Source organism: Tetranychus urticae, chromosome 2, assembly GCF_039701765.1.
Source record: "Tetranychus urticae isolate SD_2017Ah chromosome 2, NJAU_TeUrti_SD_1.0, whole genome shotgun sequence".
NCBI lineage: Eukaryota > Metazoa > Arthropoda > Arachnida > Trombidiformes > Tetranychidae > Tetranychus > Tetranychus urticae.
In genome coordinates this window covers 13284810-13297518 of record NC_142959.1, presented here as the reverse complement: position 1 = coordinate 13297518, position 12709 = coordinate 13284810, and the positions used below count along the sequence as shown (strand labels likewise).

Here is a 12709-nt window from a genome sequence, read left to right as displayed (position 1 = left end):
TTTGGATTTGGAAGAAAACGTAAGCTAGAAAAATTTTGAGGAAAACTGGCAATTTTTGACTTCTTTTGGGTTTGGTTTGATTTCAATTGTTGGCCTGAATTTTGGATTTATTTTGAAGAATTAGATTCTGGATGAAAATTCAATTACTGGCAGATTAAAGAATGCTAAATGTGAGGAAAATATTACGTGAGAAACGATAATCTTTGGGTAAAATGGTTATATCGCCATTTATTAATAGATATGATAACTTGATAATAATGATGATAATGATTATTACTCTCTATTAGCTGAGTAAATAGAGTTGAGTGGAAAGGGAAATCTTGAAAAAAGCATCTTCTCAGTGTTTGTTTACTGAGAAGAGGAAAAACAATGGGAATGACAGGGAGTGAAGATGATGGAGCTGGGAATGATGGGAATGATGAACAAGACTGGATAACAAGGGAATTGTGTTAACATCTTATCTGGAAGAGTGTAATACCTGTGAGTAGCTTTAAGGTTTGTTTGTTATACCAGTTAGATAATAGAGTTGACATGAAAAGGACAAACTGAGAAATGTTGAAAACCATGAAAAGTGAACAAATATTTATCGCAATTGTTAAGTTACTCTTGACGATTGTTTGCCTCACTACAGATGTAAAAGGGTTGAAGAAATAAAATTTTGTTATAAAACTCGATCAAGATTGACTGAAAGATTTCAGAGTAACATTGAAAATCGTTCAACTATCTTTAGGTTAACCCAGTTCTGCAATTTCATTTGCAAATTCAATTCAACTCGGTGTTTCAAATTTTGATTTCAATTCCATGTAAGACAAAAGAAAATGAATTTTCTCTTTCAAATGTCTTTTGTTTTTCAATTGGAAAGGTTTAAATTGTGATGAATTAGGATGAAATTAGTTTCAACTTTGATTTATTGAATTCCATTGGAAAACAATTGTTCAATTGTTACGTTTTTGGAATAAATTTTTATCCTTTTCTAGATCATTTCTTGGAACTTTTGTGTTTCCATTTTCTGTATAAAAAATGATTTGTTTGATTTATGATTGAAAGAGGATTGAAAAGATGATCCAACAAGAGGATTTAATGGAGGATTTGTTTTTCCAATCAACCATGATAATCTTTCCATTGAACTGCATCTTGAATTTCATCTGATGATTAAAATGTTTTTTTATCAATCAATCAAAAAATGTAATCCAATTTGGTGGAGAAAAGAGAAAAAATGAACAGAAAATCATTTTTTTCATGTCATTTTGCTTTTCATTTTTCTGCTTCTGCTTTTTCCTCAAAACTGTTGGCCTATTTTGTCGTTTTTTGGTTCCTTTTTTCACTTCTTTTTGCTTTTTCTTTTGGTCAAAAACCAAGTCTAAAATGGTCAATCATTTGTAACTCATTCATCATTGAAATTAATTGAATGCAATATTTGAAACATTCATTTACTTTGACTGGACTTTTTTTGGGTTAAAATGCGTTTTCTTGGCTTTTCATCTTTTCTGGTTAAAGTCATTGCAGTATTAATATTTATTATACCCAATAATGATAATGTAATATCATAAATAGCAAAAAATGATAATCATTTTTGGGCTTCATTTCACTTCTTTCTTGGGATAAAAATGTATATTTATTCACTTTCAGTTATACATTATCATTATAGTGAAAAAAGGAATCAAATAGATGATTGATATTCATAAATATCATTATTATTATTTTATCAAAGTTATTTGCTTAACCACAGTTTTGTACAAAGTCAACTCTTTTGTAGTTAATAAAAGCAATTCAAGTTGATCAACTTTAATCAACAATAGTTAAGAGTTTCATATTAATGCTGTTCAAGTGGAGTCACTTGAACCACTAAACCAAGTGACAATCAAACGCCATCAAAATTCAACTGTTTGACCAGCAATTAACTCGATTATCCAAAAATCAAACTCGATTCCATTCAACATAAAAATCTATTAAAATTAAACTCCAAATCGCCTCAACCTTAAAACATAACATTAACCTTTAGATTGAAAAGACTTGCAAAGCTCTGAACAATTGAAATATCATTTTATATTTGAATCGATTGAATAAGGTTTAAATATGCTTCATTCCAACAATTAATCATTTAATTTCCAAACTTTTGTCATTTAATTGTAAAAGCAAATTCATTTTTGAACTGAAGTTGACTTACTTTGCTCAAGTTTAGTCAAACTGTAAGAACTTTGTTTGAAATTATTGATTAAAGATTAAATTCAATTGTAAAGTGTAAAGCTTCTCCTTGGCAAAGTTAATCTGTTTATTTGTTGACTATGTTAATCAACTAATCAATAATGTTCAACTTCGAACCGTTGAATAATTTTAGAAGAAAAAACGATTTTGTTCATCATTTACTAAAGTCAATTTTGAATTTTAAATTAGCTTATTATTATTATGGATATTTAGTAGATTATAAAGCTCGTAATTATGATGAAAAGTTATCATCATTATTAATGTTTATTATGCAAATACATTATTAGATGAAACTGGAATTGATTAAAGTTTAATTTGAAAGTGAAATGTAAAGCGAGTTTCAAATCATTTCGTTTTCTGGTTAATTTTGACTTTTAATGCAACTTTAGCTGTCAAATAACGGCCATTTCATTGAATTGAAAGGTTTGATGGTTTAATAGTAAATTGCTTTCTTTGCTGTGAACAAACTTCACTGAAATGGGCAAAAGATGATAATAAAATAACTGAAAGGAAGCAAAATTTCATTTCTTTTCTCAGTTCAACTGAGGATATCACAGTAAATAACATGCTGAGATTATTTGAATTGCTTTGAATATAAAAGATGTTATTACAATGTATTGAATGGTTTACATTTTAAAAACAGAACAATTTTATTCAGCGAATGTAATAATCAATAAAATCAAAACTGTTGCCAAATGATCAAAATTGGCAAATTGTTAGTTGTAAAGAGCAGCGAAAGACAGTGAAATTGAATTGTGATTTTTCATTTATTAAAATAGTAAACACATTAAAAACATGTTTCTTTATTGATTGTTCAAACAAGACATGAACATGTTTGAAAAACGGTCTAAAAGAGCAAAGAAACTGATATCAATGACTTTTCTTTATCTTTAGCACAGTTTCTGCAATTGTGCTTCAGTTGATCAACAATTTATGTACAAAACATGTAAAAGAATGGTCAGAAATAGTTATATTATCTGTTCTGTTTGTGAATTCATCTCTATATACATGATGCGACATTTTCTGGTTCTTTGAAACACTCGCTTAAAGTAAAAAGATATCACTCAGAAATGAACTCTTGACGTTGTTTAATTTGAAGTTTTCTAATTGTAAAGGGCTTGAAGTTTTTGAAGTCAAGATCAGTGTTGCCCTGAGAACGATGAAGGTGCATACTTTGATTTAGCACACTTGCAGTCAATCTCGACGTGAAATTGATTCAAATCTCGTAATGTATTTGATAGTTAAAAGTACAGAGCATTTTCATACAAAAGTTAACTTATTTGCATTTGATATTTGAAAAATATCATTTCTTGAAATGGTTAAAACGCTGGAGATTTGTAAAGCGAGAAATTAAATTTCTAATGAAAATAAGGATAATTTTGCCATCAATCATTCAATTGCATCAACAATCTTACAATTTACAGTTGATGCATTTATATACTGATTAGATGTTTGATGGAACTCGTTAGATGCGTTTGTTTAACTAAATTATCTGATTTTCGGTTGGGAGTGAATTTTCACTCCCAATAAGGGAAAACAATTTCCAATGTTTCCTTTCAATGAAAATAACAAATTGTAAGCAAGGTTTAAAAAGCAATAATAGTTGAATGTTATCATGTGTAAGAGTAATTTGAAAAGTTAAACTTTTGAACCAATTGATGAATTGAATGGTTCATTAGATTTACTTTAAAGTTTCACGATTATTTGTTCACAATCAACTATGAGAAAAGTATCTTTTGTTGTTAAGGTTAGTTGCTCTGACAATGGAAAAGGTTGAAATTTTAAATTTAAATTGTTGCTCCAATGATTATTGTAACAATTACTTTCTACTTGAACGATAATTGTTTTGCAAGTAGAAACTGGTAAAAACCATGAAAATTTTTCTGGTAATGATCATGTTAATGAGACTATTTGTATTGTACAATTTAATCATTGATTTAAATTTAAAATCTGTACAATTGTCAAAAGTCAATGGCAATTTACAATTCAAATGAACGACAAATTAGGTTTGGGTTTTAAAGGTTAAAAAACTGGTTAACTCTCAATCATTTTATTTTTCAATTTCAACTTTCGATTTCATTTTTTCCCATTTTTAATAGCTTTTCCTATTAATGTAACAACAAGAGTTTTAAATGTAAATTTACAATCAAATTGCAATATATAAGACTTTATAATCAAAATGATCAAAGTATACATTAATGGATTGGGTTTGAAGGCGATTTAAAGGTTTTAACCTTAAATTGTCCAAATTTATGTTAACTGGAATTGAGTTATTCTGGTTTAAATCAATTGCAAAGGTATAATTTTAGGTTTCAACTGATCGTAATAAAATGGTTTAAAGTATTGTAAGACATGAAAAGGTTTAAGGTTTGAATTGATTTGAGAACAGCTTTGAGATGATTTAAACAATTCATTTAATGGACAAATCAATCACAAAGGCTCAAGTAATCCTTTGTAATATGATCATTATAATTGTCAGTTAATTAACTGTTTATCGTTGAAAGAGGAGTAAATAATGATTAGCTGATCAACAAATATGCCAATATAAGATGATTAACATTATTATTAAAGTCACTTCAATCATTGGAAATACAGTAATCAAGCGAGAAACAAAAATAAGCTTTTCTAAGGTAATTACGAATGTATTACAATATGATTGAAGGTAAATTGTCGATCAACTGTTTACAACATTTAACTTTCAATGTTAATTTGATTATCAATTTACATATTTACTGGTAAAGAAAGGAGTTTTGTTTATGAATTTTAATGTTGGTGAAAATGGATCAACATTTGATTATGAGTTTTAATAATCATTATGTTGATGTTAATGTTTCATTGTTTATATTTAGTTTAGTCAATAATTTGCCATCTATTTTGTTGTCATTTTGCTGTTGACTTTGGCTAATGATGTAAATGAAGCTGCCTTGTTATAAATATTGCAAGTTTAATTAGATGAATAACTAAATGAAATAACTTAATTAACATAGAACGTTATTTTTTAACCTAAAAATGTATCATTGCTGTTGTTTAGTTATTGAATTTGATGTACCATTTAAACGAGAATAATTGTTTCAATCGAGTTTCTGATTAACAGGAAATTTAATTAATATGCGAAATCAATCAATGAATTTAAGCGTCATTTTAGATGTAAATTTATTGTTCAACCTTAAAAGCCAATTACAATGTTGTTTAAATATTTGCTTGTAATTTTGTTTGCATTTTGTTTCATTATTGTTTTAATCATTGTACTAATTGGATAAGACTTAAGTATTTTGTATTAAATTGTTGTCAATAATGTAATACAAAAAGGTAAGTAAACATTGAATTTTAGAGTCAATACAGTTTACATTGGAATCATTTTAAACACATTTTTTGAGACAATTAAAGTTGGTTATTTGACTTTGCTTGTTCAAAGTGTTGATTAAGTGTTGGTAAATTTAGATGAGTTGTTTCTTGTCGCTTGCTTGTGAGTCTACCTTGGAGGTGAAAATGGTTGGAAGATGTTATTTTTGTTGTGCCTTTTGTGTTGCTTTGGTCTGGCTTTGGAGGAGAAAGGTGAAGATGAGGAAGGGATGAAGATGAGGATAAGTTTATTGGGTGGCTTATTGGGAATCTCAGGGAAAATAAAGACAGACAAGTGAACAATCTTGTTAACAAAGCTTTTAACAAGAAGTAAAACTTAACAGAGGAAGAGGAAGAAGAGGAAGAAGAAGGAGTAAAAAAAGATGAGCAATGGGAAGGATGGTGAGGATGGAGGTTTTTAGGTTCTGGTAAAGTTAGTGTTGAACGAAGTAAACAGTGATTTAATTTACTTTGAGAAAGAGGGAAGAAGACAAATGATGATGCCTTGGAGGAGAGTTTGCTGGAGATGTCAAAGGCATTTGGAAGCTGTTTCTTAATGGAGTGAAATTAAGTTTATCAAAAGGCTAAAATGGAGTGAAAAAAAGAAACATTAACTTCATTGATTATTAGCCTATTAATTTGTTTTGACTTGACTATTTGATTGTAAACATGATAATATTTTGATAGAAGCCATCATTTGCTCTTGATTTAGTCACAATTTTAGGTGATGCCTCAGTTGTTGGATTGGCAGTCACTATTAGTTGGCTTGATCTTGCTACAATTGACTTTTTAATCTGGATGTGAGTTAGTTGTAGAGGATTTACTTTCTCATGGTAAAGTTCATAAATAAATCTTGTTCTGTCTCCGTTTCAGTTTGTAGTTTTCCTTCATTTGTTATTGATCAAAGAGCTTTACTTTTGCCAAACCTGGAATTAACATAAAATTGTAATTAGTGATTTTTCAATTAAATTAGGTCTGGGAAATGGGAATGGATGTGACAGAGGAAAGGTTTAATCATTGAAAGTGTCAAGGAGAAATGAAAAGATATTGAATTAAACGCCTTTAAGGTCAAGAGAAAACAAATTTCCTTTGACAAGTTTAATCTTTTCAAGACTTTCTTGAGATCTCATTTTGGATACAAAATTGACAATTTAAGTTGTGTTAAACTAACGAGAAGAAATATATTTATATAAATAGGAGAAGATTGAAATATCATTATTTTGTTTTGTTCAATGTTTAAAATGGATGGGAATGGGAAGAGATAAAAGTGTGAAAATGAGAAGGTTTATCATGAAGAAGAAGGTAAAAAAAGAGAAGAAAAGAAGATTAGGAACATTTCTTTTATTCTGCTTCCTTTTTCCTTTTTCATCTTCTCAGGGATTTAAAGTCCATGGATCAACAAGCAAAATCCTTTTTTTCAATACCATTTTCAGGATATTTGTCATTTCTTTTTGTTTTTTCCCCTGCCTTTCCATTTTCCTCCGCTTCCATTATCGACATCACCAATCATCTAATCATTTATCAATATGATGAAATTGATTAAGTATTTTCTTGCACTCCATGTTCCAGCCATTTCACTTGAGGAATGTTTCAAAATATTTGTTGAATTATGTTTTGTTGTTGAGTTTAAATGAAAATTGGATCTTGTATCGTTGAGTTGTACAATCCTTTTTGCCTTCATGGTGACAACATGAGATGAAGCTGTTAACGTTTTGCTGATTCAAGTCACATTCCTAAATCTAACGAGAAAGAGAGAAAGAGAGAAATGATAAAAAGACAGGTAAGAATGATGATAGTTATGATGATCTTGGTGATGATGATGATGATGATTTAGAGAAGAATGAATGAATAGAATGATAAAGGGAATCACTCAAAATTGATTCTACCGTTCCATTGAAAGAGATAGAAAAGCTAAAGAAAAGTGAGAAGAAAGGAAAACCAATGAATAGCAAATATTTTGCTTCGCTTCATTGTTATCTGATTCCAACAGGGGAAAAGGCAATTCAACAGTCCGATCGATAATTTTGCTTGACTCTTCCTATCTTTCATTCTGTTTTTTTCTCCTTCATATATGTATTATCTATTTCATCTTCACTTCAGTTTTTCTCCTTTTCACTTTGCTTCTTTATTCCTTCCAATATATTCAATTCTGCCTGTTTTTTTCTCCTTCTTCTGTAATTTTTTGCTTCTCTTTCTCCTTTCCTCTTTTAAGGTGTTTGATTTATCACTACATGACTTCCGGGCTTCCATGTTTTGTCTTTTGTTTGCTGTTGAATTTCATTGGAGGTACACATTGATAAAGTAGAACATGATTTGAGAAAAGTGAAAATGGTAATAAAAAAAACAAATTGAATTGAACAAAATGAACTAAATTCATGTGATGTGTTGGTAACATTGCGTGTTGACAGAACTGTGAAACAGTTTTGTATCTCACTGTTTTTCATCCATCTTTCTCTATTGAATGGCAAGTTGAATAACAAAAATTGGTGTCTTCTTTTAAATAGATAGAGTTGAAAGTTGAAATGAAAAATCTGAAAAAAATGGAAACAGGGAAAAGAAGAGAAAGAGAAATGTTATTTGATGAAAAAAATAAAATAAAATCTGTTTTGCTTTTTTTCCTTCTTCTTCAGTTCATACCAAGATTACCTTAGGAGTAATATTTTGTGAGCAACCGTGTTCAATATGATATTAAAAATAAAGTAGAATATTTCAAGCCAATTTTCATGAATCATATTTTACTCTTTGTAAGTATATTTATATAGCAGCAAAAAAAGTAGCAAACAAGAAGTATGAAAAATGGCATCTCCAATAAATCCCTCTTTTTCACATTTCATACTTTCCTTGCCTCCAATCAGATAAAAACTGTAAATATAACAAATGAAAAAAAGAGTTAGTTCAGTAGAAATAGAATTGGCAGATTTATCATGATTTACCTTTTCAGTTGATTGTTTTGCCAGCATTTGGTAAAAAATTTAGGATTCATAGAGTTTACAGGTTTCACTTGAATGTAAAATTTTGTGGCCTGAAATAAAGTGTAAAATCATGTGAAAATGTGTTTAAAAAATGTAAGAAAACAATGTATACTTAAACCTTGGTGATGTTGTGTTGACATGTGACAAAATCAGCATCAACATCTAAAAAAGATAAACTTGCAAGACTTTTTTATGGTGATAATAATAAAAATAATGATAAAAGAAGATACCTCAACATTCAATGCATCATTATCATGTTCATCATTCTAATCATCAACATTCGCTGTTCAGCCAAATTATTTTGCACCGTTTTACAATCTGGTTTTTTTTGTTGGCAAAAAAAGTAATTTCCAGGCAGCAATCTTCAGCATATCCATTGAGTATTTCGTTTTCACATGAACATTTCAGATCCTTTTTTTCCAAGAAAAATGGTCTTCTTCATGGATAAGTTGAAGCAGTAACAGGAATAGTTTTCCTCTCTTTGCATTTCTTTTCCTATTTTTCACCCTAAACTTGATACTGACGAGATAAGATTGAGAGAAATAATAAAAGTTTACATCTTTGAGTTTGCTCAACAGGGAGTAGAAAAAAGTTAGGATGAAAAAAATGAAGAAAATGTTTTTTTTTTTCATCATTTATCTAAAGTAAAGAAGAGTGCTGATGATAGAAGCTTTGAACTTCCCTTAAAGAGTATTCATCTCACTATAAACTATTATTTCTGTTTCTCATCTTCTTTTTTCTTCTTCCTTTGCTCTTCCTCCCTGTTCTACCTCGGTCTGAATTTCTTACATAAATGTTGTAAGAAAGAGAGGTAAATGAAGATGAAGAACGATGGGAAAGAGTTAGATAAAATGATAGAGGAATTTACTCCAATTTCAAGACACGAATCATGGTTGAACAATTCTCAATGGACTCTGAGTGGTTGACTCTGTATTCCATCCTAAAAGATAGTTGTGTGTATGGTTTATAAGGATATTTTCACCCAATGGCTTTAATCATGCTTGGTGGTTCCTTCTTTATTTTGACTGTCTTTGATTACTTGATGGACTCTTTGGTGTCTTTGTCTTTTCAAATGTTTTTGTTATTGTCCCCTGATTCCTTGATTCCTTGAAATATCTTTTTGTGCTTTTCACTAGCTTCAACCAATAAACAATCTGACATCTCTTTGCTTTGTCTTCCTTCCACCATTATTTATTTAAACCGTTGGGTTAATGTATAACTTGTAAAATCTTTTTCACTTTGAACATATGATCTTTACACTGGCTTCTCTGTCTGGTCCAATTACAGTAATCCCCATATTTTAATCACCGTTATCATAGTAAAATAGCTTCTCATCCTATCCATGAAGTATCTCATGATCCGCAGGCAGAAAACTGGAATAAATGAAACAAAAAGATATAAAATACTAATTATTGTAATTGGTAAAACATTAAAATAAAAGAAGAGTTATGTTGAACAAATAAAAGCTACTTACATAACTATGACAACATGTAGAGTTGAATTTTTTTGTTAACCAATTAAAATGGACCGTTTAATGAGATACATTTTCTCATCGTCTGACTTGAGGGAATCTTTTTAATGTAATGTAAAAGATGAAATAAAATAAAAGCAAAATTAGATTGGCAAAAAAATTTCAAATTAAAAGCCTGAAGAAATTAACCAGAGACACAAATATTCAACCATCATGAAGTTGATCATGTTGAAACAGTAATTGCATTACACAGAAGGAGAACATTTTTTAAAACAAAAACACAAGATTAATTGTAACTATTTATGGACAGACAAACAAAGAAAAATATTAAATGGAATTTCTTTGTCAGTTGAGAAATACATTAATCATAATTAGCGGTTAGATCAAGTCGATTTTAGCTGCATTAGTTGTCATCTGATCATTTTCCTTCAATTAATCAATCAGCCACATTATTATTTCTAGTTTTGTTTCTCAACTGAAATGTCGCGCCATTCAGTGCATCTTTACCATTTGTTGATTGTTTTTACATTTTGAAAGTTAATCCTTTCTCAACTGACTCATCAATTTTCTCTGTTGGACAATTATATTATCTGTTCAGTATTTCAACTGTTTCATCTGAAGATTCCTTTGTATTGTTCTTTATTCAACGTTCTGTGAATTGGACAGTAATCGAGTTATTCTTTTGTTAACAATTAATTATAAGAAATAGAGGTAAGCAACCTGATGTGTTGAAAAGCAAGAAAATTATCTTGAATAGTGAAACTGTTTTTTTTCTGTTCACCAATTAATCATTAATTTTACTCTTTCTAGTCTTCTTTTTTGTTGAATTCTAGGTATTTTTGATGCTCCAGTTTTTCAATCTGTGGACAGGAAAATAAATTATACTCAACAAAGCAGAAGAAATGTGAAGGAGAAACATACAAATGATTCTTTGGATAAGGCTCGATTCAGGCAAGTTTAGGTTACATTTGTACTGAAGTTGAAAATCATTTAACTTGACATGACTGAGAAAACAGTTTTCATTTCATTCCTTAATTTTCTTTATTATTGTTTCTCACCCTTTTTCATGTTCTCTTTCTCTTTCTCTCCTTTCCCTTATCATGATCAATTTTTTGCTTATAACATCCACAAAATAGAACATGTTTAATACGGTTGCAATTGGTTTTGTGCCTAAATGATCTCAAAGCTAATGGTTTTTTTGGCAAATGGTTTTGACTTTACTCTATGGTAAAACTGTTCTGATCTCTTTGGTCCCTTCATTGGTGGGAGATCATTTGATGAGACTTATCATTTAATTGGATGCCTAGCTAATTGGAACCAACAATCAGAGCTAATTATTTTGGTTTGAGTTGTACATTAGAACATTCATGTACATAGCTCCAACAGGAAGACTTGGAGAGGCGAAGAAATAAACTGAACTTGAAAGCCAGAGCAAAAAGGTTTTTATTAGCTGAATTAGCTGTGTGTTTAATACCTTTTTTATGTTTCTTCCTCTACTTTTTCCTCCCTGTTTCATGTTTTTTTCTCTCTCGCATACAGAAGGATTAACCATTACAAGGAAAGTCTGGGCTTCCGCAGATTGTTTCATTTGATTGAACTATTGAAGAAAATAATCAGATACCATCGAAAGAAAGATATTAACAGGAGTATACAATTAATTATATCACTCGAAAAGATTTTTTCCGCGATTTTTGTTCAATTCTGTTGATTAAAAGCTACAAGAGGAAAGTGGAAGTCAACTCTCTAATGTTCATGCAAGATTTCTCATTATACAGTTTGGATTTTACGTGTAAATGTATTCATACAGATCTAACGACACACGAATAATTTAATCAAACAATCATTGTTCAAAATGAAGAGACAACCAACTATTCTTTAATAATGGTAAACTGAATTAATTCATTCAACTTAAATCCTTTTGCATCTTTTCATTTCTTATGCATGTTAGCACAAGAAATTGTCATTGTCTCTCAAGTGGAACCAAATTTCTTCTAATTTCAACTCCATGTTATTTCGTCTTGTAACATTCATCTTCATCTGTTTCGTCCCATTTTTTCACTTCATAGAGTCAAATCTTTGATCTATTGATGTTATTCAATCCTACAATCTTGTTAGTTTTATCAATATTGTATTATTTTCACAACATGGAAACTGTTTCAGCATTTTTTTCACATACTTTTCCTCATTCTATCATTTTTACATCTTTTCCCTAACATACTTCTCTTATTTAGTAATGGCATCTTTTTCCCATTAATGTTGATGATGATTCCTATTAACTATCAAAAGCATTTCATTCATACTAAACAAAAATTTCAAAAGATGAATTGATTAATTTAATGACTGAAATGTTTGCAACTGAATGTTATATCTATACAGAGCTTGAACTTTGAAACATCAACCCTTTTAAACTATAATTTTCTCTTGAACCGTCAAATCGATAATTTCATTAAACACATTTTTCACATTTTTCATCAAATCAAGTCTGATTACTTTTTGATACGTAATTAATGTATCTTTAAAGAGCGGCAAGAAAGGCAAAATTGAAAATTTCTTGGTAATAACGTAAAGGTTAATAACATTTGTTCATAAATTAACCGGTTAATAACTTTTTCGCTTTAATTAGCGCAATTAGTTAACATTCTTCAACAAATGAAAATTATACAAAAAATAATGAAAACTGGTTTGATTTGATTGAAAATCACTTGCTGTCGCCACTGGT

General features: G+C 29.5%; 2 long non-coding RNA genes across 3 annotated transcripts; one reads left to right on the top strand and one right to left on the bottom strand.

The window, feature by feature from the left end:
• Positions 1 to 5333: 5333 nt before the first annotated feature.
• LOC107361422 (uncharacterized) lies at positions 5334 to 10395 on the bottom strand. The gene is made up of 8 exons (XR_016198604.1): positions 9994 to 10395; positions 9309 to 9892; positions 8750 to 9038; positions 8481 to 8569; positions 8194 to 8409; positions 7982 to 8078; positions 6972 to 7286; positions 5334 to 6473 (listed from the first exon to the last, which is right to left on the bottom strand). It is a non-coding gene; the product is annotated as an uncharacterized LOC107361422 (long non-coding RNA).
• LOC149093931 (uncharacterized) lies at positions 10347 to 12466 on the top strand. 2 transcript variants are annotated; one of them, XR_016198603.1, is made up of 4 exons: positions 10347 to 10701; positions 10801 to 10941; positions 11127 to 11429; positions 11530 to 12466. It is a non-coding gene; the product is annotated as an uncharacterized LOC149093931 (long non-coding RNA). The 2 variants fall into 2 exon arrangements; XR_016198602.1 differs by having other exon boundaries at positions 10479 to 10701; positions 11127 to 11451.
• The last annotated feature ends 243 nt before the right edge of the window (positions 12467 to 12709 follow it).